The sequence below is a fragment of the Leiobunum rupestre genome, chromosome 3, assembly GCF_980474605.1.
Source record: "Leiobunum rupestre chromosome 3, qqLeiRupe1.1.hap1, whole genome shotgun sequence".
NCBI lineage: Eukaryota > Metazoa > Arthropoda > Arachnida > Opiliones > Sclerosomatidae > Leiobunum > Leiobunum rupestre.
In genome coordinates this window covers 654,853-682,067 of record NC_143386.1, presented here as the reverse complement: position 1 = coordinate 682,067, position 27,215 = coordinate 654,853, and the positions used below count along the sequence as shown (strand labels likewise).

The 27,215-nt window shown below is 40.8% G+C and overlaps 2 non-coding genes and 1 pseudogene across 2 annotated transcripts; all 3 read right to left on the bottom strand.

The window, feature by feature from the left end:
* Window positions 1-12,346: 12,346 nt before the first annotated feature.
* Window positions 12,347-13,964, bottom strand: LOC149949065 (large subunit ribosomal RNA; annotated as a pseudogene).
* A 366-nt stretch (window positions 13,965-14,330) lies between these two features.
* Window positions 14,331-14,484, bottom strand: LOC149949064 (5.8S ribosomal RNA). Its single transcript, XR_016480153.1, has one exon. It is a non-coding gene; the product is annotated as a 5.8S ribosomal RNA (ribosomal RNA).
* A 704-nt stretch (window positions 14,485-15,188) lies between these two features.
* LOC149949063 (small subunit ribosomal RNA) lies at window positions 15,189-16,987 on the bottom strand. Its single transcript, XR_016480119.1, has one exon. It is a non-coding gene; the product is annotated as a small subunit ribosomal RNA (ribosomal RNA).
* Between the last annotated feature and the right edge of the window lie 10,228 nt (window positions 16,988-27,215).

Sequence of the window (27,215 nt, the reverse complement as noted above, 5' to 3'; positions counted from 1 at the left end):
ATATTCAGGTCACGCGCGCGCGACACGCGCCCGAGGGGGGGCGGAATCGCGATTCCCCGCTTCATTCCCCCCCGTCACGCAGCTGGGGACGCGCTAGCCACGCCCCCTTTTGGCTAGGAATAGGGTCCTAAACTACTCATGTGCTACTTTTTTAAAATTGAGTAAAAATGCATGTAATTAGCTGTAAATGTAATCTGTGGTTAATGTTAATTAAAATATCTAGGGATATTATTAATTTCAGTTTTCTATGATTTTCTGAGGTTTAATTTAACGAAACCCTTGTAGCACATGTGCTCCAAAACAACAATTCGTGTATAAATACCAAAATAATTACTAATATCAAATGAAAATAAGTTATTTTAAAAAGAAGGGTCTTACAGAAGAGTAATAAAAGGTTATTTTTAATCTATTTACGATATTTTATTTACTACAGCTCTAAACATTCGAATTAAAAAGATAATTAGGCCATTAATTTTGCGGCACTTTACTTAAATATATCCAATACTTGAAGTGAAATACATTTATTTAAAACCTTAATCTTTGTAGTTTATGCTTTGATATTGTTTTATCAAATGTTTTTAAGTGTTTTATAAAGGTTTTCATTTGGATAATATATGCGACAGACATTAAAAAATAAAAAGTCATTTTAAATTAGCAAAGTTACACAATTCATACGTTAAATATTATACTTTCGTTTAATATCATAATTGTGCACTTTATTAAGACTTAATAAATTTTAAAAACGCATTTTTAAATAATTAATTATATACAAAAAGGTAAAGGTTTTAATGAAATAAAGAGTAATAATTTTAATTGAGGTTTTCATTTATTTAGTTCTTCCGTGAAATTTGTATGTTAATACTGAAATATTAACTAATATTGAAAAAAGGTAATTTTTTAAAGCAAGTTTTAAGAGAATGTAATAAACAATTATTTAATACATTAATCCTTTTAGAACATGCTTTGTTTTTGTTTTATTTAATGTTTTTAGGGTTAAATAATAGTTGGATTATATATTAGACATTGTATCACATGTTCGACGTTGTCGCACATGTGCTCACATTGGAATAGCATTATGGAGATAATATGCTACTTTTTAAATATTGCTTTTAATTAAAAAAATTAAATTGTAGGATATGATTGGCTTAATAACAATGCTATACAAGTGTTTTTTTCAACGTCGAACATGTGCGACAATGTAGCACCTGTGCAACGTTGTCGCACATGTGCTCCCATTGGAATAGCATTATGGATCACATATGCTACTTTTTAAATATTGCTTAGAATTAAAAAATTTTAATTGCAGGATATGTTTGGCTTAATAACAATGCTATATAAGTGTTTTTTTTTTCAAAGTCGCACATGTGCTCCCATAGGAATAGCATTATGGAGCACATATGCTACTTTTTAAATTTTACTTTTAATTAAATAATAATAAATGTTCTATATGTTTAGTACCTTAATGAACGTTAATTCATAATAAAAAAATTTACCCCGCTGTTTTTGCCAATCCCGTTCCCTTGGCGGTGCCCAGCAAACACAAACACGTCCTATAGACATCCGATAGACGTCACACTCGGATCATGCCTTCGTCCGTAGGGCATCCCAAAATCCGGAGTTGACGTCGGTTGGACGTTAAAGGACGTCCAAATGTCCGGTTTGTCTATAGCCGTAGTACGTCCCGGGGACGAGTTTTCGGACGTCCAACGGCGATCGTCCCCTGGGTGTCTTTCTATAAAACCTAGAGATGTCTTTAGGCCTTAATTTGGTACAATCAAGGCTCAATAGGTATGAAACTAGGACGTTCATTGGATATCGTATTATGAACAAATAATTTAAAAAGCCAAACTTGTTATTAAAATTTTATTCAAAACATTAAAATACAAGATAATGGAAAAATCCAGCAACAATTGTACATTTTGATTGTAATAACAAGAACTCTGAAAGTATTAGCAGTTAACATATAAATTACAAAACTTATATAGTTATTTAATTTTTATATAACAAAATAAATTTCGAACTAAACTATTAAAAAATTAAATAACCTTCCTTATACATATGTAAAAAAACAATAAAATTAATTTTTAAATCAGAAGCAAAATAAAACTAAGCCATTCAATACTATTCCTTAAAAAAATTAAGACTATCGAATGAAAAATGTACTCTAGAAATTACAGTTTCTCGAAGCTTAATTTTAATATCTATTCAAATCTTACTTTTGGAATAACAATTTAACTATATAAATTATCACAGTATAAAATAAAGCTTTAGGCGAACCACTCAGTGAGAGTAATGAATAATAAACTTAAAAAGTTAAATTGAAACATGTACAGGTCCAAAATGAACTTTAAAAACAGCGAACGTTCCCTAACATTCGGAGAATTCAATGCAAATCTTACTTTTGGAATTCCAAATCCAATATATAAAATATAACAAAATGAAATAAAGCTTTAGGCGAACCACTCAGTGAGAGTAATGAATAATAAACTTAAAAAGTTAAATTGAAACATGTACAGGTCCAAAATGAACTTTAAAAACAGCGAACATTCCCTAACATTCGAAGAATTCAATGCAAATCTTACTTTTGGAATTCCAAATCCAATATATAAAATATAACAAAATGAAATAAAGCTTTAGGCGAACCACTCAGTGAGAGTAATGAATAATAAACTTAAAAAGTTAAATTGAAACATGTGCAGGTCCAAAATGAACTTTAAAAACAGCGAACCTTCCCTAACATTCGGAGAATTCAACGCAAATCTTGCTTTTGGAATTACAATTTAACTATATAAATTATCACAGTATAAAATAAAGCTTTAGGCGAACCACTCAGTGAGAGTAATGAATAATAAACTTAAAAAGTTACATTGAAACATGTACAGGTCCAAAATGAACTTTAAAAACAGCGAACCTTCCCTAACATTCGGAGAATTCAACGCAAATCTTACTTTTGGAATTACAATTTAACCTTGGATTAACTAAACACAGGGATATACCGCTTCAGCTTCAAATTCTATTATGTAGTAGAAAAGATTGTTATAAGCCCTCTATTAGAGGAAATTGGCGAATTGAAGGAAGTCCCTATTGCGCATGCGCGAAATGTGTATCAAACTAGTAGCGCTACCGGTGGCGAAAACTGTCGGGGAGATTGCATCGTCTGCTTTAGTTCAATCTAAGGACCGTGGCGGTAGCATTCTACCCTATAAGATTTCGCTGTTTATAATTTGTCAAGACGTGTTAATCTACGTAAAAACTTACAAAAAGTGTAATACAATTGTTATTTTGCGGTTAAATAAATCGAAATTGGACTTTTTAAACGGTAATGATCAAGAAATACCTAGTTTTGATAGGCAATATCTTGTTAGCATAAAGGCTTAATTAAAATGACTCGTATAAATGGATGTGTTAATCCAAGATGCAACAGTGACTCTCGATATTCTCATAAAGATTACATGCGAGGTGTGACTTTCGTTCCATTTCCAAAACCAAAGTCTGACTTGCCAAAATGTCAAAAATGGATTAGCTGGCTTAATAGGTCAGATTTCCAAGTATCAAAAGTGAATAGGGATACTTATGTGTGCTCCAAACACTTTGTAGGTGAAAAGGGACCAATATTAAATTTCCCTGATCCAATAAACGATCAAAAGGTATATATATATATATTTATTATATTGTGGGTAATAAGTTAAGTTAATTGAAACTCCCTTTGAAGGAACCTGTCTCTATACTGAAGCGAGAGTGGCATGCCCCGCAAGAATTGGTCAAACCTCTTTATGTTCTTGTTCAACCAGATAGTATCAGTGGTCCAAGCCAGCTGCACAACTCGATGAAATTAACGTCATCAGTTTCAGAAAGAGATAAAAGTTAGCCTTTCATTTGGCAAGAAGAGACTATAGAGAGCACATCTTTAACGCAAGTCAAAGATTGTCATACAAAAATATCAAATGATGTTTCATTGGCACATTTTCCATTAATTTCCCAAAGAGAGAATCCTGAATTATCTTCACACGCCACAGAAATTAGTAATCAAACCAACATTGAAAAAATTACAAAACCTACGGGACCAATAACAGAAATAGAAATGGTTACGAGTTGAAGGATATTTTTGAAAACCTTTCTACACCAATGAATTGGTCAATATCTTTTGCAAAAGGATGTTACAAAATGAGAAGATTACATGTAGAAAACGGGGGTATATTGTTTGGTCTTTCCATTGATGAAACTTTTGAAGCGAGGTATGAATCACTGGGGAAACCAATTACAAATGAGTATATTTTGTCAATGTTGCCCAAATTCATTACTAGCAAAGGAAACATATTATCCTTATTTGACCAAATTAGTAAATGGAAAATGTGCATTGGTAACCCTGAAGAAAATTTTTTGAAGATGTTTAGAGATAAACTCAAAGCTCGTGGTTTTATTAGCGAGGTAACAAGTTCAGTTCATAGCCCTTTTTGCTCTCTGTTATTAGTATCTAGCCAAAGAACCCGGTGTTTCTTTTGCACAAAACAAAGAGCTTGTTTACAATCCTCCCTTATTCGTGATAAAAAGGAGAAAATAGCATTCAACACTTTGGAAATATGAGTAAAATTAATCTTGTTACTCGTTTAAAAGAAACCAGATATGAAACTGCGAAAATGAAAGAGAAGCTGAGGTGACTGACAAGAAAATTTACAAAAGAGATTGCAAAAAAATCAGTACTAATGTCAGATAACCACCACGAGTCGCTATTAGAAATTCTTAATGATAAAATTGACCAATTACATGAAAAAAGTAATTCCAATGATATACTTCTAAATACTGGCAACAAAGAATTCAGAACACTTTTTCTAAAAACACAATTGAACATGCTAAGGACCCCAAAAAATAGGCGACGGTGGCATCCTTTAGTAATAAAAGTGGTGCATGTACATGCACGGAAAATCTTCTTCGCTTTATAGAATTATCAGTCAATCTGGCATTATGGCACTTCCCTCTAAAAACACCCTCGATCGACACTCAGAAAAGATTTTAACCAGACCAGGATTTAATCCAGATTCGTTCCAAAAAATGCAAAAACATACCAAAAAATTAGACCAAACTCATCAAGAATATTTCTGTTTGCTATTGGATGAAATCAGTATAAAAAAAGATTTGGTATACAGATTAGAAACAGGCGATACTCATCTTAATTCAGTTCAAGAAGATTTGAACGAGTTGGAGACAGAAAGTTACAACGAAAAATCTGTAGCAACACATGTGCAACGGGGAATAACTTCAGGCTACAAATACCCTTTTGCCTTTTTTGCAACCCATTCACAAACAGCCTAGAAGTTGGATTCATTAATATGGGAAGCCATCATGAAACTGGAAATATGCGGCATTAAGGTATTGTGTGTGGTGGGAGACGGTGCCGCAACCAATAGAAAATGCTTTGGAATGAATACCAGAGAAGAATTGTACAAATGTAAAAATCCGTATTCTGGAAATGAAGAGAGGGAGTTGTTTTTCCTTTTTGACGCTCCACATCTTTTGAAAACCGTTCGTAACTGCCTCTTCAACAGTTCTGTAAGTTGCAAGTACTGCTCAATGCAGCTAAATGGTGAATTTTTAGTTTGGGACACTATACGGTTGTTGTTTAACAAGGACATGGATGACAGTGGCAATCTTAAAAAGCTACATAAATTAACATCAAGCCACATTAATTTGACAAATCACATGAATGTTAAACTGGCCACACAAGTACTAAGCCAGTCTGTAGCCAATGCTCTCAGAATAGAGTTTGGAGACTCGTATCCTGAAACTGTGAGATTCATTGAGATGTTTAACCGCTGGTTTGACATTTTCAACATTGGCCACCCATTTTCAGGATTTTACACTGCTAATCCAAACCTGGAACCTTTTCGTTCAACAGATGATTGGCGATTAACAGTAAGATAAATTTAAAATTAATTCTGATTTAGAAAAGCACAGATTTTATATTATTTCGGTATATTAGTGGCTGAACGATGTGTTTCTGAAGTATTTGGACGAATGGGAGGATTACGTAGAAGGAAAAACAGGAAGGAAAGAAGATAAAAAAAGATGTTTCTTAGCCAAGAAACCTTGCAAGGCTTGCGACAGTCAAGTAAGTTTCCCCTCATATGATTAATTTTTTACAGAAGTGTTTTAACGAAATTTCTTTGTATTTGCAGCAAAAGCATTGCCCGAGATAATTAAGTTTCTTATTGGTAAAGGAGCTCAATTTGTACTCACAGTTCATTTGAACCAAGATCCGCTGGAACAGTTGTTTAGTAAACATCGTCAAGCCTGTGAAGCTGGGTCATCAACCCAAAGCTATGTCCTATGGATTCAACAATCCAAAAATTGCATCACTAGATGAAGGAAGAATCTTTCTGAAACGTCAAGGTGCAAATACTCTACATGTATCATAAATGTTAATTACAGAGAACCATGTTTAAAATTTTAATAACAATTTTATTCAAAATAGGAACCTTTAATGTTAATTATAGGAAAATTTAATTTCAGTGTATCACGGTAATAAAAGTAGCTACCATTTAATTTTATTAGCTATTGGAGTTACTTAGATATTTTAGTTTATAAAATTCTTCGGCTTCTACAATTATCTTTTCTTTGGTTTTTGATTTACTTTTGAATTTGGTTTCAATTTGCTTCCTCCTATCCTTTGCTTTGGTAACGTTCCTCAATTTATTCGTGTGGCCTTTGCCATTGGTGTTTATGAAAGTTGAAATAACAATCCGCAAAACACTCTCTCTTCCATCTTGGACATCGGGAGTTTTACAAATGTCTTTCCACAAATCCAGAAGATATTTGTCGTTTAATATTGCATCCATTGCCCTTTTTTTCTCACTAAAGACTTTATCATTGTAAAATTGGTTGACATGCCTTGACATTATACTGAATAATTTGCGACCTTCACTGTTGGGATACTTTAAAGCTTTTCTATTTTGGGCATCTATCCACGATCTTACTCTTTGTGGTATTACTTCGGGGTTAGTTTCCCTTAAAGCATTTCCAATTTTTTTACAGTCTATATTGCTTTTGGGTTTTAAAAGTTTGTTCAGAATGCAACCACCAACAAAGCACAGAACTTCTTCTTGTTCAATGCGCATGTTGTCACTATTACTTTCAAGTCTTGAATAGGTACTTTTCTCTTTTTCTTGGTGAATTCCACATACATACAACTGATTCATAAAAATATCTAAATCCATTTTTTTCTCTGCCAGTGAAAGCTCATTGCTATTCTAAAATAGAATTATATTTTATTAGAAGAAAGTAAAAAAATTAGTAATTTAATTATAAATATTATTTCATCAATTTCTTGGAGTGCTTCGATGATTTCTTGATGGTTTTTGTAATTATTTAATATGCCCTTGAATTTAAGATACAAAGTATCACTTCTACTCTTCGTAAAAAGATCTCGGAAAACAGCTTTTATTTGATAAAAAAGCTTTGAACGTATCTGGAAGCTCTCAATCTATTTTACTACTTTTTCACCCCTTCCGATAGTAGGATAACTATTGAGCTCTTCATTTTTAGCAGCCGCACACCAGACATCCAAAAACCTTTTGTCATATTCGCTTTCTATTAACAATTTAAGTTATTAGTAGTATTTAAGAGAAATAATCTCAAAATTCTAAACTACCTTCAAATATGTAGGGCTTAAAATTAGTAACCTTTTGCTGTAAGTTAAATTCATTCCTGTAAAAAGAAAACCTTTAAAACGAGCTTATTATTATTTATAGTGATTTCCAGTGGGAAGCACCAAGAGCACTCCGAAATCGCTCGCAAATCCGTAACTCGGGGAGATATTTCGAAGGAGCGAAACAGACAAAGTTTCCCAGCGAAAGACGATACCATTTTGAGAGCGCGCAAAAGCTGCCCGAGGTCAAGTTTCCCCAGTGGAGATCACCACAAATCAATGTCAAAAACCGCCCAAGATCTGTCGAGCTGTAAAATAGTGGCAGACGTGAATCTCGTCATGAGCTGATCTCGATTTGTTAGTCGAGAATGAAATCTCATCACGAGCGCTCGAAATCGCCCAATGGACATCGCTATTAGATGTTTAATTTGAACTTACGAATTAGATTGTTCATTATCTTCTTTAATGTTCTGTTTTCCTTCAGAATATTCGTCCTATTAATTTTACGATCTACTTTTTTCTTTTGTTGCTTTGGTTTATTTGGGTTTTCCTTAGTCAATCTAGAATTTAATTGAAATGTTTAGCAAAGCAATTACTTATTTTTTAAAATACTTAGAACTTGCTGTAAATAATGGATACTAACGTTTGGTCACATTTTTCTTTAGATCTGGTCTTAATCTCAATATCACCTTCGCATGTTGAGCCAAGGTTTACTGACACCCCTTTTTTTCCACCTAAATAATTTGTTAAAAAACTTCATACATATACTCTCAGACTAAAAATTAAAGTAATTAAGTTCTTACCATTGACTTGGTTGCTCATGTTGCTTTTTTCCGATGGTGTAATACCTAGCAACTCAAATGAATGATCACTAAACATTTCTAGTTTTGTTTAGCTCCATGCGTTTACCCCTTTAATCCAAGAACCCACGCAAGCACGCTCTCTTTCTCGCCCCCCCTATGATTCCTTGATACACTTATCGCGCATGCGCTTAAGTTATTTCCGTTTAGGGGTTGATTGCACCAATAGAGGTTTGATAGCAAACGTTTCCGCGTTTTTGCTTCTGTGGGATATCCCTATGTTTAGTTAATCCAAGATTTAACTATATAAATTATCACAGTATAAAATAAAGGCGAACCACTCAGTGAGAGTAATGAATAATAAACTTAAAAAGTTAAATTGAAATATGTACAGGTCCAAAATGAATAGATTTTGATCAAACATATTTTCTTCCTACCTCTGTAAAAGACACATTAAAAAAATCGTGTTAAAATCATTAAAAAATCAAACAGTTTTAAAAAAAAATACTTACTCTTATGATATATTATCAGCAATACTTGAGATTACTATGTTATAATCTTTAACGTTTGTGTAGAACGCATTATGGACTTTATGGTGACCGATTCCAAACTATCGAGTAATGGCGTCGTACAAAAGAAACTACAAACTGGGCTAACAGATATTTTAAAAGGACTTTACCTCGGCCAACTCAGCTTTTTCGCAGTAATTGGCTGTGATTGTAGAAATAATTCATCAAATGAAAATAATGGGAATAAAAGTTAAGAAAATAATAATATAAAAAAATATAAAAATTAAGAACAGTTAAAATTAATTAAATAATTAAGTAGTTTTGATTTAACACGTAATTTCATTAATTTACGTTAAATAAACTCGTAAATTTAAAAAACAATATTCTTAATAAAGTTAATATTTTGTGGTTCATTAATCATTATCAGCTCAAATACAAATACAGGTGAAAAAAATTAAAATTGCTGATAAACGCACCTCTAGATAGCATTGATGGACGAAACATTTCGGGCGAATAGTGGAGATCCATGCGACGTCGATTGGCTGTATATCGGATGTCGCGAAATTGGTTCTACGAGGAATAAAATGGGACGTCCGTTATTCGTCCCGTAGGACGAATTTTGGACGGGACCAAGCTGGGCTCTATGGACCATGCCAGGGACGATTTGTGTTTGCTGGGTGGTTTCGCTAGATAGTAGATAGGGACAGTGGGAATCTCGTTTATCCATTCATGCGCGTCACTAATTAGATGACAAAATATATTAATTTCTCCCTTTTGAGTGGTGACGGATTCACCTACAAAGTCTCAGTAGCACTAAAATCAAACAAGCAACACATGTTAAAATTAAACAATGGCAACAATTTTTAAACGGGTAAGTATAAAGTTAGTATAATTTTAAAAACAAAGTTAATGTAAATTTAAAATTATATAAAGCCTAAACTAAAATTGCTGCATAGAAGCATTGGAGCAAAGAGCTAAACAACGCTTACGCAGAGGAACTAGGGCGGAAAAACACATGTATTACGCACAAGCTCATATGAGCTTTAGCAACCCGTACCCCAAGGGCAAGGGACAACGACAGAACCACCTCAGCCATGATGGAATCGATCCATAAAGCTGAAATACACCATGAATGACTGCTCCAAAGCAACTTTGCACGCCACTCTACGCCACGGAATCCTTAACTGTAAATAAATACAAATTTCATTATTTAATGGACACCAAACGCCCCTAGCACCGACAATGAAGGCACAGATATTAAAGGTCTTGCCGGGGTATAGAAGGCGTAGAGCCTCTTTAAAAGACTGGTCAGAGTACTTTAGTACTTTTGGCTTGTAAGCAATTTCAACATCAAGTGGCGTCTCCCAAGGAACGGCAACATCACACACGGAAACAAGGTGATTAGCTTCGTCTACAAACTCCAAGTCCGGCTTAAACAACCTCCCATTTGCGTCACGAATCCGAGGTTCGACATAGACAGCAGGCCCTGTATTTTGACGTGAGGTTTTAATTAAATTAACCACTTTATCGTGGCGCCTAATAATCTCGGCTTTCACCGAAGGGCAGGAGTTGCAAATGTGGCTCAGACTTTCCACCTTGTTACAACCAGCACGACATTGCCGTTCCCCGCGGTTAGACGGCGCACCCTTACAAGGCAAAATAATTAGCCGCATCTTAAGAGAGTCATAGTCACTTTGACATTCAGAGCACTGGGCAGAAATCACATGGCGTCAACACCGATCAACGGCCATCGCAATGCTTTGTTTTAATTAGACAGTGTGTCAGAATTTATAGCCCGGTGTACCTAGTAACAGAGACCATACCACCGGAGGCCTATCATCATAGTGCCCTACGCCAGCGTCCCCAAGCCCGGACAGGTGACAAATACAGCATGGGTAGCAGAACCCTACTACTGATGGTCTCACCTTTGACGCAAGCCACTCAACCCAGCGGAAGGTGCAGCAATGGGTGGACCGATCCCCACTTCGCACACAGCATGTTTTAATTAGACATAAGGTTATGTATTTGTACCCCGCCGTTCCGCTGGGCACTACGGCGGCACACAAGACAAAGAGTCATGCCGGACAAAAATGCACTTTGCGAAACAAACGTTCGGCCAGTAAGACAGCCATAAAGACTGGCTCACATATGGCAAACAAACGCCCTCATAATGGCCCAACAAAAGGCGACACCATGGGCTGCCCTAACTCCCACCCTCGCACAGCTGAGGACTAGAGTGACTTCCTCTTCCACAACACAAATCCTCCCCAGTAGGATATTTAATGCCAAGTATGGAACACCCCCGAGGTTCCAGTGACCCAGCGCCCCGATCACGAGACACCTCCTCGAGGACTACAGTGACCCAGCAAACCGGGTGTGGACCGCCCCCAAGAGCCCCGCGACACCGAACGCCGGGTGTGGAGCCCCTCAAGAGCTCCAGTGACCCCATCAAACCACTGGATAGGAACAGTGTACCTGTGCAAATCAGCCGCAGGTTATTAGCCATACGTTGCCCGGCTCTCGCCACGAGGAGGCTTTGCAGTCAGGATTTAATTAGACATGAAGTTATGTATTTGTACCCCGCCGTTCCGCTAGGCACTACGGCGGCCCACAACACTCAACCAGGTCCGGACAAAAATGCGCTTTGCGAAACAACGTTCGGCCAGTGAGACAGCTATAAAAACCGGCTCACATATGGCAAACAAACGCCCTCATCACGGCCCAACAAAAGGCGACACCATGGGCCTGCCCGAGAACCCATCCTCGCACAGCTGAGGGCTAGAGAGACTTTCTCATTCACTGCAATTACCATCCCCGATAAGGTTATCAAATGACAGGTATGGAGCGAACCATCGCGCGAACCCAAAGTCCGAGCCCAGCAACCACGAACACACCCGTCCCCCCTCCGGCAGGCGGCGAAGGGGGCGATGCGAACTGGCGCGCAAGCCCAGAAATCAGGCCCGGCAGCCGCGAACGACACCAGTGACCCCATTAAGGACAATCCGGATAGGGACAGTGATACCTGTGCAAATCAGCCGCAGGTTATTAGCCGTACGTTGCCCGGCTCTCGCCACGAGGAGGCTTTGCAATCAGGGTTTTCAAGAGACAGTCGGATTCCCCTGGTCCGTGCCAGTTCTGAGTTGGCTGTTAGTCGCCGGCCGAAACGGTCGCGCCAGTTACGAGATCCAGCACGCCGCGCAGCTGAAGCATTCCTTGGGAAGGCCCCGACGCTGGTCCGAGCTCAACCGAACCGTTGCCGGCCAGTCTCGCCCAGTCCCGGTGCAGTGCCAGACCCGCTTCGGACCTCAGCCCGACCGGCCCACCCCTCAGAGCCAATCCTTGTCCCGAAGTTACGGATCGGTTTTGCCGACTTCCCTTACATACATTTTTCTATCGACTAGAGGTTGTTCACCTTGGAGACCTGCTGCGGATATGGGTACGGTCCGGCACGAAAATCACTACTTCGTACTCGGATTTTCAAGGGCCGATGGGAGTGCACCGCACTACGCAAGAGGCGCGGAGCTTTACGGAAACACCATCCCCTATCTCCGGGCGAGCCGATTCCAGGGAGTCGAATCCTTACAAAGAAAAGACAACTCTTCCCGGGACTCCCATCGACGTCTCCGAAATGTACCCCCGAAGGGGACAATCTCCGTGTCCGGGTTCGGGAATATTAACCCGATTCCCTTTCGGTCACCAGCGAGACTTGCATAGAGAGGTCTCGCCTCGGAACGGATTTCTCCTATCCCTTAGGACCGACTGACCCATGTTCAACTGCTGTTCACATGGAACCCTTCTCCACCTCAATCCTCAAGGTTCTCACTTGAGTATTTGCTACTACCACCAAGAACTGCGCCAGAGGCGGCTCCAGGCGGGCTTACGCCCGGCACCTTCGACGCGCGCCTCCGCGCCCCTCCTACTCACAGCTGTTTAAAATACAAGTATTTCGACAGCTGCGGCCGGGTATGGGGTCGACGCTGAAGCGCCATCCATTTTCAGGGCTAGTTGCTTCGGCAGGTGAGTTGTTACACACTCCTTAGCGGATTCCGACTTCCAACACCTTTCATGGGATCTCATGAGCGTCTCGCATCGGGCCCCTTAACCCGGCGTTTGGTTCATCCCACAGCGCCAGTTCTGCTTACCAAAAGTGGCCCACTTGGCACTCGCATCCAAGTGACTGTCCGGGCTTCAGTCGAGCAAACCGGACTTCTCACCCATTTAAAGTTTGAGAATAGGTTGAGGTCTTTTCGACCCCAAGGCCTCTAATCATTCGCTTTACCGGATGAGACTGCAACCTCCGAGTGCCAGCTATCCTGAGGGAAACTTCGGAGGGAACTAGCTACTAGAAACGAGCCGGCTAAAACACCGGTAGCACACTCCCGAAAGAGCGCGCCGCCGGCCACCTTCCGGTGCCCGCTTTCAAAGACAGACATCTTTCAGTGACCAGACCGGTCGCAGCGTAGTTAGAACGGAAGGAAATGCGCCAAACTATCCGCAGCCATCGCACGCCCGGCCGACCGAGGTCCGCACCGTTTAAGACGCGCGACACATACGGTCACGTCCGACTGAATCCCTCCGACGATCACCTTCGAGGGCCCACCCGTTTACCTCTAAACGGTTTCACGCACTCTTGAACTCTCTCTTCAAAGTTCTATTCAAATTTCCCTCACGGTACTTGTTCGCTATCGGTTTCGTGGTCGTATTTAGCCTTAGATGGAGTTTTCCACACACTTTGGGCTAAATTCTCAAGTAACCCGACTACAAGGAATTTTGCATCCGCCGGAGACACCAAGCGACTATGGGCCTTGCACCCTCTATGGGCGAGAGCCCCAGTCAGGGGGACTTGCGCTTAGGTCAACCTTCGGTCGCGCTATTCCTAAACACCAAATTACACTCCCGCCCCTTTGGGACGGGCGCTTGGGTGCTGGGCTCCTCCCTGTTCGCTCGCCGCTACTAAGGGAATCTCAGTTGATTTCTTTTCCTCCGCTTATTTATATGCTTAAATTCAGCGGGTTATCTCGTCTGATCTGAGGTCGACAAACGGTTGGAACCGACGGAGACTTCCTTTTCGATTCAAAAATAAATCTTTCGAAATTCTCGCGCTATTTCGGCGTAACCTTTTCGATTTTTATATGTTACTTTTCTGTCCACCCGTACCGGAATAGAATTCCGCTTGGATGTCCCGGGCCACCTCGAAACGTGAGAAACTCGCGTTCCGGGCTTCCCAGAAGGAAGAGGTGAGTACGGCGCGCCATTTTCCCCGAAAGGAAAGGTTGGTCGCGTCTAGCGCTCTTTAAATCGATCCGAGGAAACCGAGGAAACGACCACCGTAGCCCGAATTTTCCCCGAAGGAAAAAAACGGCGCAGTGGTCAGTAATCCGACCCTCAGACAGGCGAAACTTCGGGAAAGACCCGATGTTGCAATGTGCGTTCGAAATATAAGTGCTCAATGTGTCCTGCAATTCACACGAAGTCTCTCAGCTGGCTGCGTTCTTCATCGACCCACGAACCAAGTGATCCACCGCTTAGAGTCGTATATAATTTTTGTATTATAAGAACCCTTGAAATATAGAAGATAAGAAAGGCGGACGCCATCGTCGCGAAACGACGGACGTTCTTTGGCGGAAGTCATACGGATAAAATGAACCCATCGAGCTGCCACGACGCCTTAAATCGTGGCGCGAGCCTTCCGGCGTACTAACGCTCTGACACGACGAGTTCTCACTCCACGAACGAAGCGCACTTCGACGATCGAGGAGATTTTTTTATTTTAGAGAGTATAAGAAAGTCGTTACCGAATTGCACGGGGCGATCGTTTTGAAAGAAGCGCGCAAACGACCACGGCGCTCTCGTTCTCTCGCTCGGATAGAGAGAAGAAAAACGAAATTGAGATCGAACCGTCGTAGGAACAAGAGGAACCCTAATCACACTCGCGTGCTTTCGGCGAAACTCGAAGCTCCTTCGACGCGGGCGTTAGTCGGTACCGGCTCGATCGGCTCGGCTTCCAACTGCAACGCGCTCGTCCTTTCTCGGCATCGTTCTTCAACGCACTACAATCGGTGACTCGTGTACTAACTCTCTGGGAGTTCCGAAGCTATCGGGTACTACTTTTTACATAGCACCCGCCTCCGCGAAAACCCCTACGAAAGCTCCAATTTTTTGAGGTGAAACGTTTTTTAGCCTAATCGAGAAAAACTTTTTCGGCTCCGGTTAACGTTATCATAACCGCAGTATCGATAATGATCCTTCCGCAGGTTCACCTACGGAAACCTTGTTACGACTTTTACTTCGTCTAAAGGATCAAGTTTGGTCATTTTTCCGGTACGGCGGTGCGACCCGAAAGCCGCTCCGAGTACCAGTCCGAAGACCTCACTAAATCATTCAATCGGTAGTAGCGACGGGCGGTGTGTACAAAGGGCAGGGACGTTATCAACACGAGCTTATGACTCTCGCTTACTGGGAATTCCTCGTTCAAGGGGGACAACTACAAGTCCCTATCCCTATCACGAAGGAGGTTCATCGGGTTACCCAGTCCTGCCGGACAGGGGTATACACACGTTGATTCCTTCAGTATAGCGCGTGTGCGGCCCCGGACATCTAAGGGCATCACAGACCTGTTATTGCTCGGTCTCGTGCGGCTAAACGCCACTTGTCCCTCTAAGAAGGAAGACCGACACAAGTGATCGGTCGCCTATTTAGTAGGCTAGACTCTCGTTCGTTATAAGAATTAACCAGACAAATCGCTCCACCAACTAAGAACGGCCATGCACCACCACCCACCGAATCAAGAAAGAGCTCTTAATCTGTCAATCCTTCCGGTGTCCCGGCCGGATAAGTTTTCCCTTGTTGAGTCAAATTAAACCGCAGGCTCCACTCCTGGTGGTGCCCTTCCGTCAATTCCTTTAAGTTTCAGCTTTGCAACCATACTTCCCCCGGAACCTACAAACTTTGGTTTCCCGGAAGCTGCCCACCGAGTTAATTGAGTAATTCAGGCGGATCGCTGGTTGGCATCGTTTATGGTTAGAACTAGGGCGGTATCTGATCGCCTTTGAACCTCTAACTTTCCTTCTTGATTAATGAAAACATTCTTGGCAAATGCTTTCGCTGTAGTTCGTCTTGCGACGGTCCAAGAATTTCACCTCTAGCGTCGCAATACGAATGCTTCCATCTGTCCCTTTTAATCATTACCTCGTGTTCCGAAAACCAACAGAATAGAACTCGAAGTCCTCTTTCATTATTCCATGCACCATTATTCAGGCGGGACGCCTGCCTTGAGCACTCCAATTTTTTCAAAGTAAACGTAGCGGGTACCGACGACACTCAATCAAGAGCACCAAAGGAAAACCGCCAGGATGTTTAGGCCAGGCAGTAGCCGCCGAAGCGGACCACCCGTCTGTAACTGAGATTCAACTACGAGCTTTATAAACGCAACAACTTTAATATACGCTATTGGAGCTGTAATTACCGCGGCTGCTGGCACCAGACTTGCCCTCCAATGGATCCTTGTTAAAGGATTTAGAGTGTAATCATTCCAATTACGGGGCCTCAAAAGAGTCCCGTATTGTTATTTTTCGTCACTACCTGCCCGTGCCGGGAGTGGGTAATTTTCTCGCCTGCTGCCTTCCTTGGATGTGGTAGCCGTTTCTCAGGCTCCCTCTCCAGAATCGAACCCTGATTCCCCGTTACCCGTAACGACCATGGTAGGCGCGTAGCCTACCATCGAAAGTTGATAAGGCAGACACTTGAAAGAAACATCGCCGATACAAGATCGTGCGATTTGCCCAAAGTTATCCAGAGTCGCCATGGTAAACGGGCCGACGCCCGATTGGTCTTGGTCTGATAAAAGCGCTCGTTCCCGAAGGTCGGAGCTCTGCTGCATGTATTAGCTCTAGAATTACCACAGTTATCTAAGTAAAAAAGTACGATCTAAGAAACCATAACCGATGAGCCATTCGCGGTTTCACCTTATTTCGGCATGTACTTAGACTTGCATGGCTTAGTCTTTGAGACAAGCATATGACTACTGCAACCAGGTAACAACGTGAAACGTCGTTAGTACCGCTAAAGAATTCTAAAACGAGCGCTAAAAGCGCCGCGTGTTCAGAAAAACATTAGCGGTTGTTCGACGGCTTTTGGAAAACCGTCGGAACTTACTCGGGAAAACACATCGCTTGACGCGAGCGCCCTAGTCACCGAGAATGTTTCTCGATTCGCTCACCACCATAGCGGCGTATTTCACCCGCCGAAATCGGTCGTATCGATAGTGTGAGGAATTGGCCTGAAACGAGGCCGCCATCTATTTGCGAAACGGTGCTCATACTACAACGCACCTTCTAGGAGGACGTATGTGAGCTAACTGTTACGCAAGCAAGTCTGACTGATTACCAGCTCGACTTCACTACAAAAAGTACTTGGAAAACAAATGGAGCCGTTTCTGAAAATTGGCCACCAAAATGTCGATTTCGAATTTTTACGTCAAAATATTTTAGTCACGCGACATATAAATGTTTGGAAGAAGAAAACTTGACACATAAATATTTCTATGAATTAATTAAACGGGACATATAAATATTTCGACGGCAGGTTGCGTTTATTAATATTATTAACTTTACTGTGTTCATTAGAATTGTTAAACTTTTCTATAAATATACATACTTGCTCTAACTAGTACACTTGAATTTCTACTAAACTAATCAAAATACCTAAGCCTAAACAACCTTCACATACAATAAGTCCAAAAAAGCACTAATCTATCCAAAGGCATATACCCCACTCTATTAGATAGATAAACACTTAAAATAAAACATTTATGAATTAACGTATAAAACACGCGCATTGTTTTGAAGAAATAATACGAATAATACCAAATGAAATTTCGTTTTGAACAAATTTTTAGTTCATGAAAGAAAGCCAAGTGTATGCTCACTAAAAAAGTGAAAAGAATTTTTTTTTAAATAGGGTCGAATATATAAACGTTTCACTGACAAGGAGACATCCCGAAGAATAACCCATCCATTTTGTTCAAATTGACCAAAAGTTCACCAATTTTGATTTTTTCGTCAATTTTTTAATATAACATTTCTAATTTTAGCATTTTCAAATTATTGAATTTATATTATATTTTTCGCAGGGGGGAGCCTTGCAATTGGTCAGAATCCCATGTTATTTTCAGTGGCAAAAGTTTGATTATCTGTTATCAAAAACATGTTTAGTTGCCATAACAACCAAAAGCTTTTTGACAATACCAAATCAAAAGCTCTCTATGCGATTTAAAATGTTAAAATCACACATTTCAAGGGTCCCCCCTAAAAAACAGAATTTTCCAAACAATTCATATTTAATAAAAATATGTAAATTGGGAAACTTTTGGTATTTTTAGGTGAATTGGTACGTCGTTGGGTCATAGTGAGCGAGGTAGGGTAAATTGTGAATAATTGCTAATCAAACTAACAAAATATAAATTTATTTAGATAAATTCCGACTACATTGGACCAATTTAAAAAAATGGGTCTACCAGAAAAACACAATAACTTTTGGTATAATTATGTTAAATACAGTTTTATACTTGTATCATATTCATAACATGAGCGTTAGCCTCGTTTAAAAAATGAAAGTCCTTTGCTCGTAGATATATTTAGTTGGTAAAATTTTTCTGTTGAATTACAGAACACTGAAATAAATACGTGAGAGCAGTCATCACATATTTGGTAAATATTCAATACTTTTAGTGATTTAAATTATGTTTCTATATGTTCTCGAGATCTCTTATTTTCAATAGATCTTATGTTTCCTTTCTCGTCTAAATAAAAGAAACAAAATTAATAATGAAGTGTTACCCCGAATGCATATACAGTACAAGCTATGGGATAAATAAGTGAATTGTAGTTAATATTTTTTTATTAGGACCACTGAAACAAGTCCGCAGTAAATACATGTTAACTCTTCCCCGTAGCCGAATTTAGGTTAAAATTAATTAAGCTATTAAAACTTCAATCGAGGTCCTTTCAAACTTTATAAAAAAACCAAATTGTTTCTGGCACTTGAAATAGCTCGTAACATAACATCTCATAACCTGGATTAAACATTAAAAACCTCTAGTGAAACAAGTCCGCATTAAATACAAGTTTACTCTTCCCCGTAGCCGAATTTAGTTTAAAAAAGTTAAGATTTGAAACCTCCATTCGAGGTTACAAACCCTCCAGTTAGAGGATGAGTCTCAATAAATCGGAGTATGGTGGCTGCTCTATTAAGTACAACACCCCGACTGGTACCTAAGTCGTCTACGGACGATTTGGTTCCATAACGTTTCTCCGAAGATAAAAATCAACAAGCCAAAGCTGCAAAACTCTGCAAGCTTTGCAATGCTTATTTTAAGAAGGCTTTTTCGCTGAGACCGCGCCTAAACGCATCTCGACTAGCGTAACCAACAAACGCAAAAGGCACGAACGATATCATTGCAGCGACTAGACAGGATTCTGACTTAGAGGCGTTCAGTCATAATCCTACGGATGGTAGCTTCGCACCACTGGCCGCTCGACCAAACACATGTACCAAGTGTCCGAACCTGCGGTTCCTCTCGTACTGAGCAGGATTACTATCGCAAGGACATGTCAACAGTAGGGTAAAACTGGCTCTCTTAAATCCTGACTGCAAAGCCTCCTCGTGGCGAGAGCCGGGCAACGTATGGCTAATAACCTGCGGCTGATTTGCACAGGTACACTGTTCCTATCCAGTGGTTTGATGGGGTCACTGGAGCTCTTGAGGGGCTCCACACCCGGCGTTCGGTGTCGCGGGGCACTTGGGGGCGGTCCACACCTGGTTTGCTGGGTCACTGGAGTCCTTGAGGTGTCTCGTGATCGGGGCGCTGGGTCACTGGAACCTCGGGGGTGTTCCATACTTGGCATTCAATATCCTACTGGGGAGGATTTTTGTGGTGGAAGAGGAAGTCACTCTAGTCCTCAGCTGTGCGAGGGTGGGAATTAGGGCAGCCCATGGTGTCGCCTTTTGTTGGGCCATGATGAGGGCGTTTGTTTGCCATATGTGTCTTTATGGCTGTCTCACTGGCCGAACGTTTAATTCGCAAGGTGCATTTTGGTCCGGCATGACTCTTTGTCTTGTGTGCCGCCGTAGTGCCCAGCGGAACGGCGGGGTACAAATACATAACTTTATAGTAGGGTAAAACTAACCGGTCTCACGACGGTCTAAACCCAGCACACGTTCCCTAGTCAAACTCCCCGCCTGACACTGTCCTTGGAGTGGATCGCGCTGAACTGCGAGAGCCCGGCACTTAGTGCTAGAAAGGTGAACCTTTCGGTTCGCTCTCCGCTTCACCGAGTAAGTAAAGAAACGATGAAAGTAGTGGTATTTCACCGGTGGCCGCAAGCGACCTCCCACTTATGCTACACCTCTCATGTCTCTTCACAGAGTCAGACTAGAGTCAAGGTCAACAGCCCCACGAAGAGACAGGAGCGGAAAGAGACCCGCGGCAGCCAGTGAAGTTTATTAATGAAAGTTATATCACACAATGACAGAATACATAGGTTAATAAAGTAATATTGTTTTTTTGTGGTTTTTTGTAGGTAATAGATAAGTAAATCATATAATTATTTGTTGTATATAAATGGCGAGATGAACAATGTGGGAACGAGGAAGGAGTAGTGGAAGACTCGAAGAAGAATAGGTGATTTTCATTTTTGACGACGTTGATGATTGAACATGTGTGACCTGAAGAAGTGATGTATAATCTAGACGATACGGAGTAAGTGGATGACGTGGAGAGAAATGTCTAAGATATTATATTGAGATGATCTGGATGACGTGGATGACTTGAAGATTTGTAATTTTTTTTAGTATTAGTTGTAGATGACGAGGAAGTTGTGGATGACTTGAAAAGGTAGGTGCTTGTTTGTGTATTTTTGTATATATATATATATATATAACGATAAACGTGGGTGACTTGATCAGGAAAATATATATATAATTTCCCGGTGTAAAAGGTGTTGATGATTTGAAGAATTATTATTTTGTGGATAACGTTGACGAGGGTGACTTGAAGAGGGTTTTTTTCTTTGACGACGAAGAAGACCTGGATGACTTGCAGAGTAATAGGTGTGGTTGTTTATGACGATGGTAAGGGTGATTGCTTAGATTGATCAATAGGACGACTTGAAGAGGTAAGTAAGTGTTTTTTGATGATGATTACGAGGGTGACTTGAAGAAGTGTAGTGTTTTTAAACGGTGTAGACGAGGGTGACTTGAAGAGGGGGTTTGTCGACATGGAGAAGACGAGGGTAACTTAAAGAATTTTTTTTGATGAAGACGAAGGTGACTTGAAGAGGTGTAGTGGGTTTTTTTATTTATTTTTTGTATGGTGATGACGAGGGTGTCTTGAAGATGGGGGTTTGTCGACTTGAAGGAGACGAGGGTGACGACACCAAACACTGGTTAATTGAATTTTTATTTTTTTTATTTTTTTGTTTTCTTTTTTTTTAAACCCTAAAATGTCAAAATTAAAAGTGATAAATTTCATTAGATCAGATAAATTAGAACGGTTTGAGGGGGACAATAGTAAGTCAGATTTATTAGCTATGAAGCTGGGGCGATCGATAAAACCTTCGGTAATTGGGCAAGACCAGATGTAATGGTCCGCGTCGGCCGTATCATGACCACAAGCGCACCCAGAGTGTTCTAAATGACGAAGCTGTGAAAGATATGAAGGGAACTTTCCATGGCCTGTGAGGATTTCTGAAAGAAAAAATGTTGTCTCAAAACCGACGACTGAAACCGAAGGTAAAAAAGCGAATGTAAAGCGGCCTTTGTCACTGGACGACCACGCCGCTTGCCACGTGCGGATTGATAACTCGTTTAGTGTTTTTTTAAAGGAAAGCTTTGTTAAGGGCAAGGGAATAGCAATAGCTGTTGGTGATTGGTGAGCATTTTTGGCTAATTCATCTGCTCGTTCATTGCCTGCTGTACCGCAATAGGCCTTTGTCCAAAGTAAGATAACATTGGAAAATTGGAAGAGTAGCTTTTTAATTTTATTGATAAAAATGTAAGTGTTACGGGGATTACGAATAGCGGAAATAGAAGAGAAGCTGTCAGTGAAAATATTGGTGGTAGAGTCGAGATTATTATCTGATATCCAAAGCAGTGCGTGGTAATTAGCGAGAACCTCGGCGTGAACAATGTCAGCGCTAGGGGGTAGTGTAAATTGTCTATATAAAAGTTCAACTGAATCAGCGTATTCTACAAAGGCAATATCTGTAAATATCTCCAAGCCCAATCCTGAAGGCGAGGGCTGGGCGTAGGTGATAGTGGGGTGTTGTGCTGGATGAATGGTAAGAAGGAGATCGGGTTTTAAGAAGCCCTCATCAGAGAAGAAAATGTAACAGTGAAGACTGTTCTGACCCATATTGTATGTCCGAAAGATGGTAGATTCCTGACTAATGGTAAACGCGACTGGTTGTATGCCGGTTATGGTAAGTAAACTCATGGTTGCAGCTGTGCGGTAACTTCGAGAAATTCGAAGAAGGCAAATTCGTTGGATGAAAGATAGCTTTCTTAACATGATTGAACTTCCCTTCTCCTTCCACCAAACACCACAAGCGTAGACTATAATACGTTCCAGCCCTTTCACCCCCCGGTGTTTTTGAACGACTGCAGCCATACTCTGAACTAAAGAAGACACCTTGATCTTAATTGAGAGAAGATGTGGGAGCCATGACAATCCGGAGTCAATAGTGACACCGAGATAAACGAGCGAATTGACGTTGGGGAGTGCGGAGCCGTTCAGTCTGAAATATGGGAGACGGGCAACGGGTTTAGCGGTCTTACCGAAGGTAATTGCCTTCGATTTAGACATAGAAAAGCAAAGTTTATTGCTGATAGCCCAGTTGTGAAGGGATGATAAAAACTCCTGACCAAGTTGTTCCAACAAACGGCGCGATGAAGAGCGTAGCATTCCCAAGAGGTCGTCAGCGAAAGATTGAATATCTGCACCAGGTGGAAGGGGCAGAGAAAAAACAGAGTCGCAAACAATATTCCACAAAATTGGACCAATGCACGACCCCTGGGGAACGCCACGGGAAACATCCTTGACCAGCTCGAAGTAAGTGGTAGAATAGACCGCCTTTCGACTAAGAAGGAAGCTTTCAATTAGGTAATAGATATTTCTCGGGCAACGCTTCGAACGAAGGGCCGCGAGAATACTAGGGACCCAGCTGTTATCGAAAGCTCCCTTGATATCAAGTGAAAGAAAAGATGTGTAGAAATTTGATGCTCTATTCTCGGAAGCGAAATCCACCACACGACCAAGAGCGTGAGAGGTGGATAAGCCTGATCGAAAGCCTAATTGCCTATGATCGAGCAATGAATTCCGTTCCAAGAAATGAGTTAGCCGGTTTGTCAGAAGCTTATCGAGAACCTTTCCAAATGATGGTGGAATACAAATGACTCTATATGAGTCTGGACATTTAGAGTCGCGGTTTGGTTTGTTAAGTAGGATGGCCTTAGATAACTTGAGTGAGTCCGGAAAATATCTTAGGGTAAGGCAGGCGTTGTACAGGTGAGTTAAGTGTCGGATGTTATCGGTAAATGCATGCAAAACCACTTCAATTGGGATGCGGTCCAACCCAGAAGCACGACCACTGGAAAAGGTCGATAGGACTCATATTCATTGTCTGTGAATATAAAGTCATTCGGTGTAAGAATATCGGAAGTAAGGGAATGCGAATAAAAACATGATAGTTATTGTCGGTAGAAGGATCATCTAACGGAAATGAATTATCGAGAATGACCTGTACCGTGTCTTTAAGATTTGTGGTAAGAGACCCATCAGGTTTAGAAATACATGATAGAGTGGGGGGCGTATAGATTTTATTAGTACAAATTTTGTAGGGTTAAGAAAATGGAGAATTGGCGTCCACCAACGTGCAAAAGGACTCCCAAGACTTTTGTTTAGCTGTCTTTATGGATCTTTTGTAAATTGCGAAACCACGTTTATAAGCTATGTGGAGATCATTACGCGCTGTAGGATCACAATTGCACTGCCATCGGCGACGGAGAGCACGGACTATCTTACGCTCAATAACCAATGAATCATTCCACCAAGGGACTGATTTATATCGACCAGCCCTCTTCTCTTTTAAGGTGGCCTTGCAGATAGTAGTTACATTAGATGTTAAAAGGGAGACGTAATTGTCGAGGGATTAGTATTGGAGCATAAGGCGAATAAAATGAAGCGGTGGTCCGAGCAGGATTCGGAGTCAGAAACTGACCAGTTAAGGATTTTGTCAAATAGGGATCCCGAACACAGCCCAAAATCGATCCAACTACGACCCATAGCGCTAGTGAAAGTGGGGCCAGACATGGGTTATTGATTACGAAAAGGTCGTTCAGTATTGATGAAATCAATCATTGGATCCCCACGTGGGCAAATGGTCGGCGAGCCCCAAAGGGGATGTTTGGTATTAAAGTCGCCACAAATCAGAATGGGAGTAGGGCTTAAGGCCGAGCTGAGATTGATTAAAAAATTCGAGAAATCACAGGTGGGAGACGCGTAAACAGAACAGACCCGAAAATGGAATGATCGGTAGCGAACATCAATACATACTAAATCACTAGAGGCGCTGATAAGAAACACATCTATGTCGTTACGTAAGACTATTATGGCGCAACGCGCGTTAAGTGCCGAAGAAAAAATACGAGAAGACAGAGGAAAGCCGATAAAGGAATTTTGTACAGAAACGGTAAGGTTCCTGAATAAGAGAAATGTCAATTTTTTCTTCTAAGAAGATTTGGCAGATGTTTGCCGTGGCTTGGATTGAGCGACCTAAATTGAGTTGAAGAAATTTGATTGTCGAAGGAAAATTATCACTGTGACGGATCATAGCAAATATGAGATTGACGAATGTGGAGCTCCCTTACATATGAAGGGCATTGGAAACAGACTGAGATGATTGATTGCTAGCGTTGTAGCTTTAGTGGTGTTGGAAAATGAGCAATTGCGGCAGGAAGGATTGGTTTTGTTGACGTATTCGCGATACGAGTGTTCACCCCCGCAGATAGTTCATATCTGAATGGGAGATTGGCAACGTGATCGACGATGGCCCACCAGGCCGCATTTAAAACATTGTGGCACGTCGATGTGTTCCCGTATTGGGTAGCTTACCCAACCCAAGTACACGCGTCGTTTCGCCATTAAGATATTGAAAACATTGGGTGGGCATTCTATGATCCAATGGTTGGAGTCATTTGGGCCACGGAGACTTAAACATGGAGTGATAGAATCCTGGTTATCACTAAGATCGTTCTGAGCAATGATAGTGTCAACCAGAGTTTCTTTCGAAATGGATTTATCCACTCCGGAGACCATAATACGCGGCTGAAAGCGCTTAGGCGAGACCAAGGTGAATTCATCCTGGGACGCCGAAGCAGACTCAAGATGAGTTTTTAGAATGGATATATCATTTTTCGTAGGACATCTAATCACGACACCCTTACCGTTACGGCAAGGACGAACGTGATCGATTCCTATTCCGATTGCCTGAGGGTTGACCCTCCTTGACCGATGCAGAGTGGGAGTGGTCGAATAAGAGGTTTTCGTTGTCTAGGGAGAGGGGGCCAATCAGACTGGTTGAGTGGTGGGTTGACAGGCGGCGAATCCGATGATTTGGATCGTCGAATATCCCTGATAATACGATTGCGCTTCTCCAGAACACCCTCGAGGTGGCTAATAGAAAGTTGCTGGTCGGAGACAATCGACGCAAGACGCTCAAAGAGATCAGAAATTTTCTCTCTGGTCAACTTTTTAATGCTTTTAGACTCGCTATGGAGAAGATCTTGAAGGTCGCGAATGGAAGAGCGAACGACAGCGTAGGGGTTAAGATATCAAAAATGCAATTGAAATTTGGCTAGCGCAAATGGTTTCCGAGATATGGCTTGTTGAAGAAAATGGCAACTTGGAAGCGCGTGGAAGAAGAAACAAAAATTCCAAAAATGGTCCGAAAAGGTCCAAAAAGGGGGCAAACGAACGAGGGGGACAAACACTAAACTAATAGTTTAGTCGGTGAAAATGTTGTCAAAATTTTGATAGAAGGAACCGTTTAGGCCCTGTGACGTCACGAAGTTTGCGAATTCCGCCCTCGCTAACTCCCCGTAGAAAAGACAAAAAGGGTAAAGTTTGCAGCCAGCGAATAAAGTAAAGTTTCGTTATTAATAGTAATCTAGTATTTATAGCCTGCATCGACGGTGGCCTTTTTAACAGCGATACTGTGGAATGTAAACCGCGTGGGAGGGTGGAGGCTAGCCCTGCCACATTTAGCGGCTATCATATCTACCCTAACTATTGCTAAGTAAGTGGTAAGTGGGCTAGGAGTGCTAAGGTAAGTGGGGTGGGGGTTGGGATTGGATACAGGACAAAATTAGAAAAAAAAACACTAACACAACTTTCCATATGAAACGTCATTAAATATAGTTAAATAAGGTTTATTTACTTATACAAGTATACCTATAATAGCAAATTATTCAAAGAGTGACAGTTGGAACTTGACATTTAAATTCACATAGCCAAACTTCTTTTTCATTTTCTGGAAGTTTATCGGCAGAAATACATTGAATATGAAACCATTCATGGCACATTCCACACTGCACCATTGCAGCATTTTACGTTTTCCGACAAACGCAATAGACTAATTTATGAGTACTCTCATGGTAAACCTTTATATCATACGGTTTTTTAGATATCAAGGGAAACTGCATTATTTTTTCTTCTTCTAAGATCTGGTACAATTACTTTCTCATGAAACGAGTGTCGTAACGAACGGACCCAGGATTTATATTAATACAGCAATTAATTGCATTGGCAACAGCATGCGTGCCACATTCTAATTCTGTTTGATATGTTACTTCCACAAACTTTACTTTAATTTTGTTAACGTTGGTATTTTTAAATTGCGCGCTCACTAAAGAAATTATTTGTTTTAGACGGCATTTATTGTTGAGTGAGTCATATACGGAAATATCAGCAACAGATTCGTCATAAAAGCCAACAACGCAAAAAAAGTGGCTTCCTATATGATAAATCTGTACGAAGTACCCAGTGTTTTCAATGTTATTTTTGATGAATGGGATTCGTCCAAGACCTGCAGTGGTTATATTAAGTCTATTTAAGATTACCAAACCAGCGTTTACATTACAAAATTTTTGTTTTAGTAGTATCTGTATGGCATTAATTATGTCCGTGTATATTTCCTTTCCATTGGTACA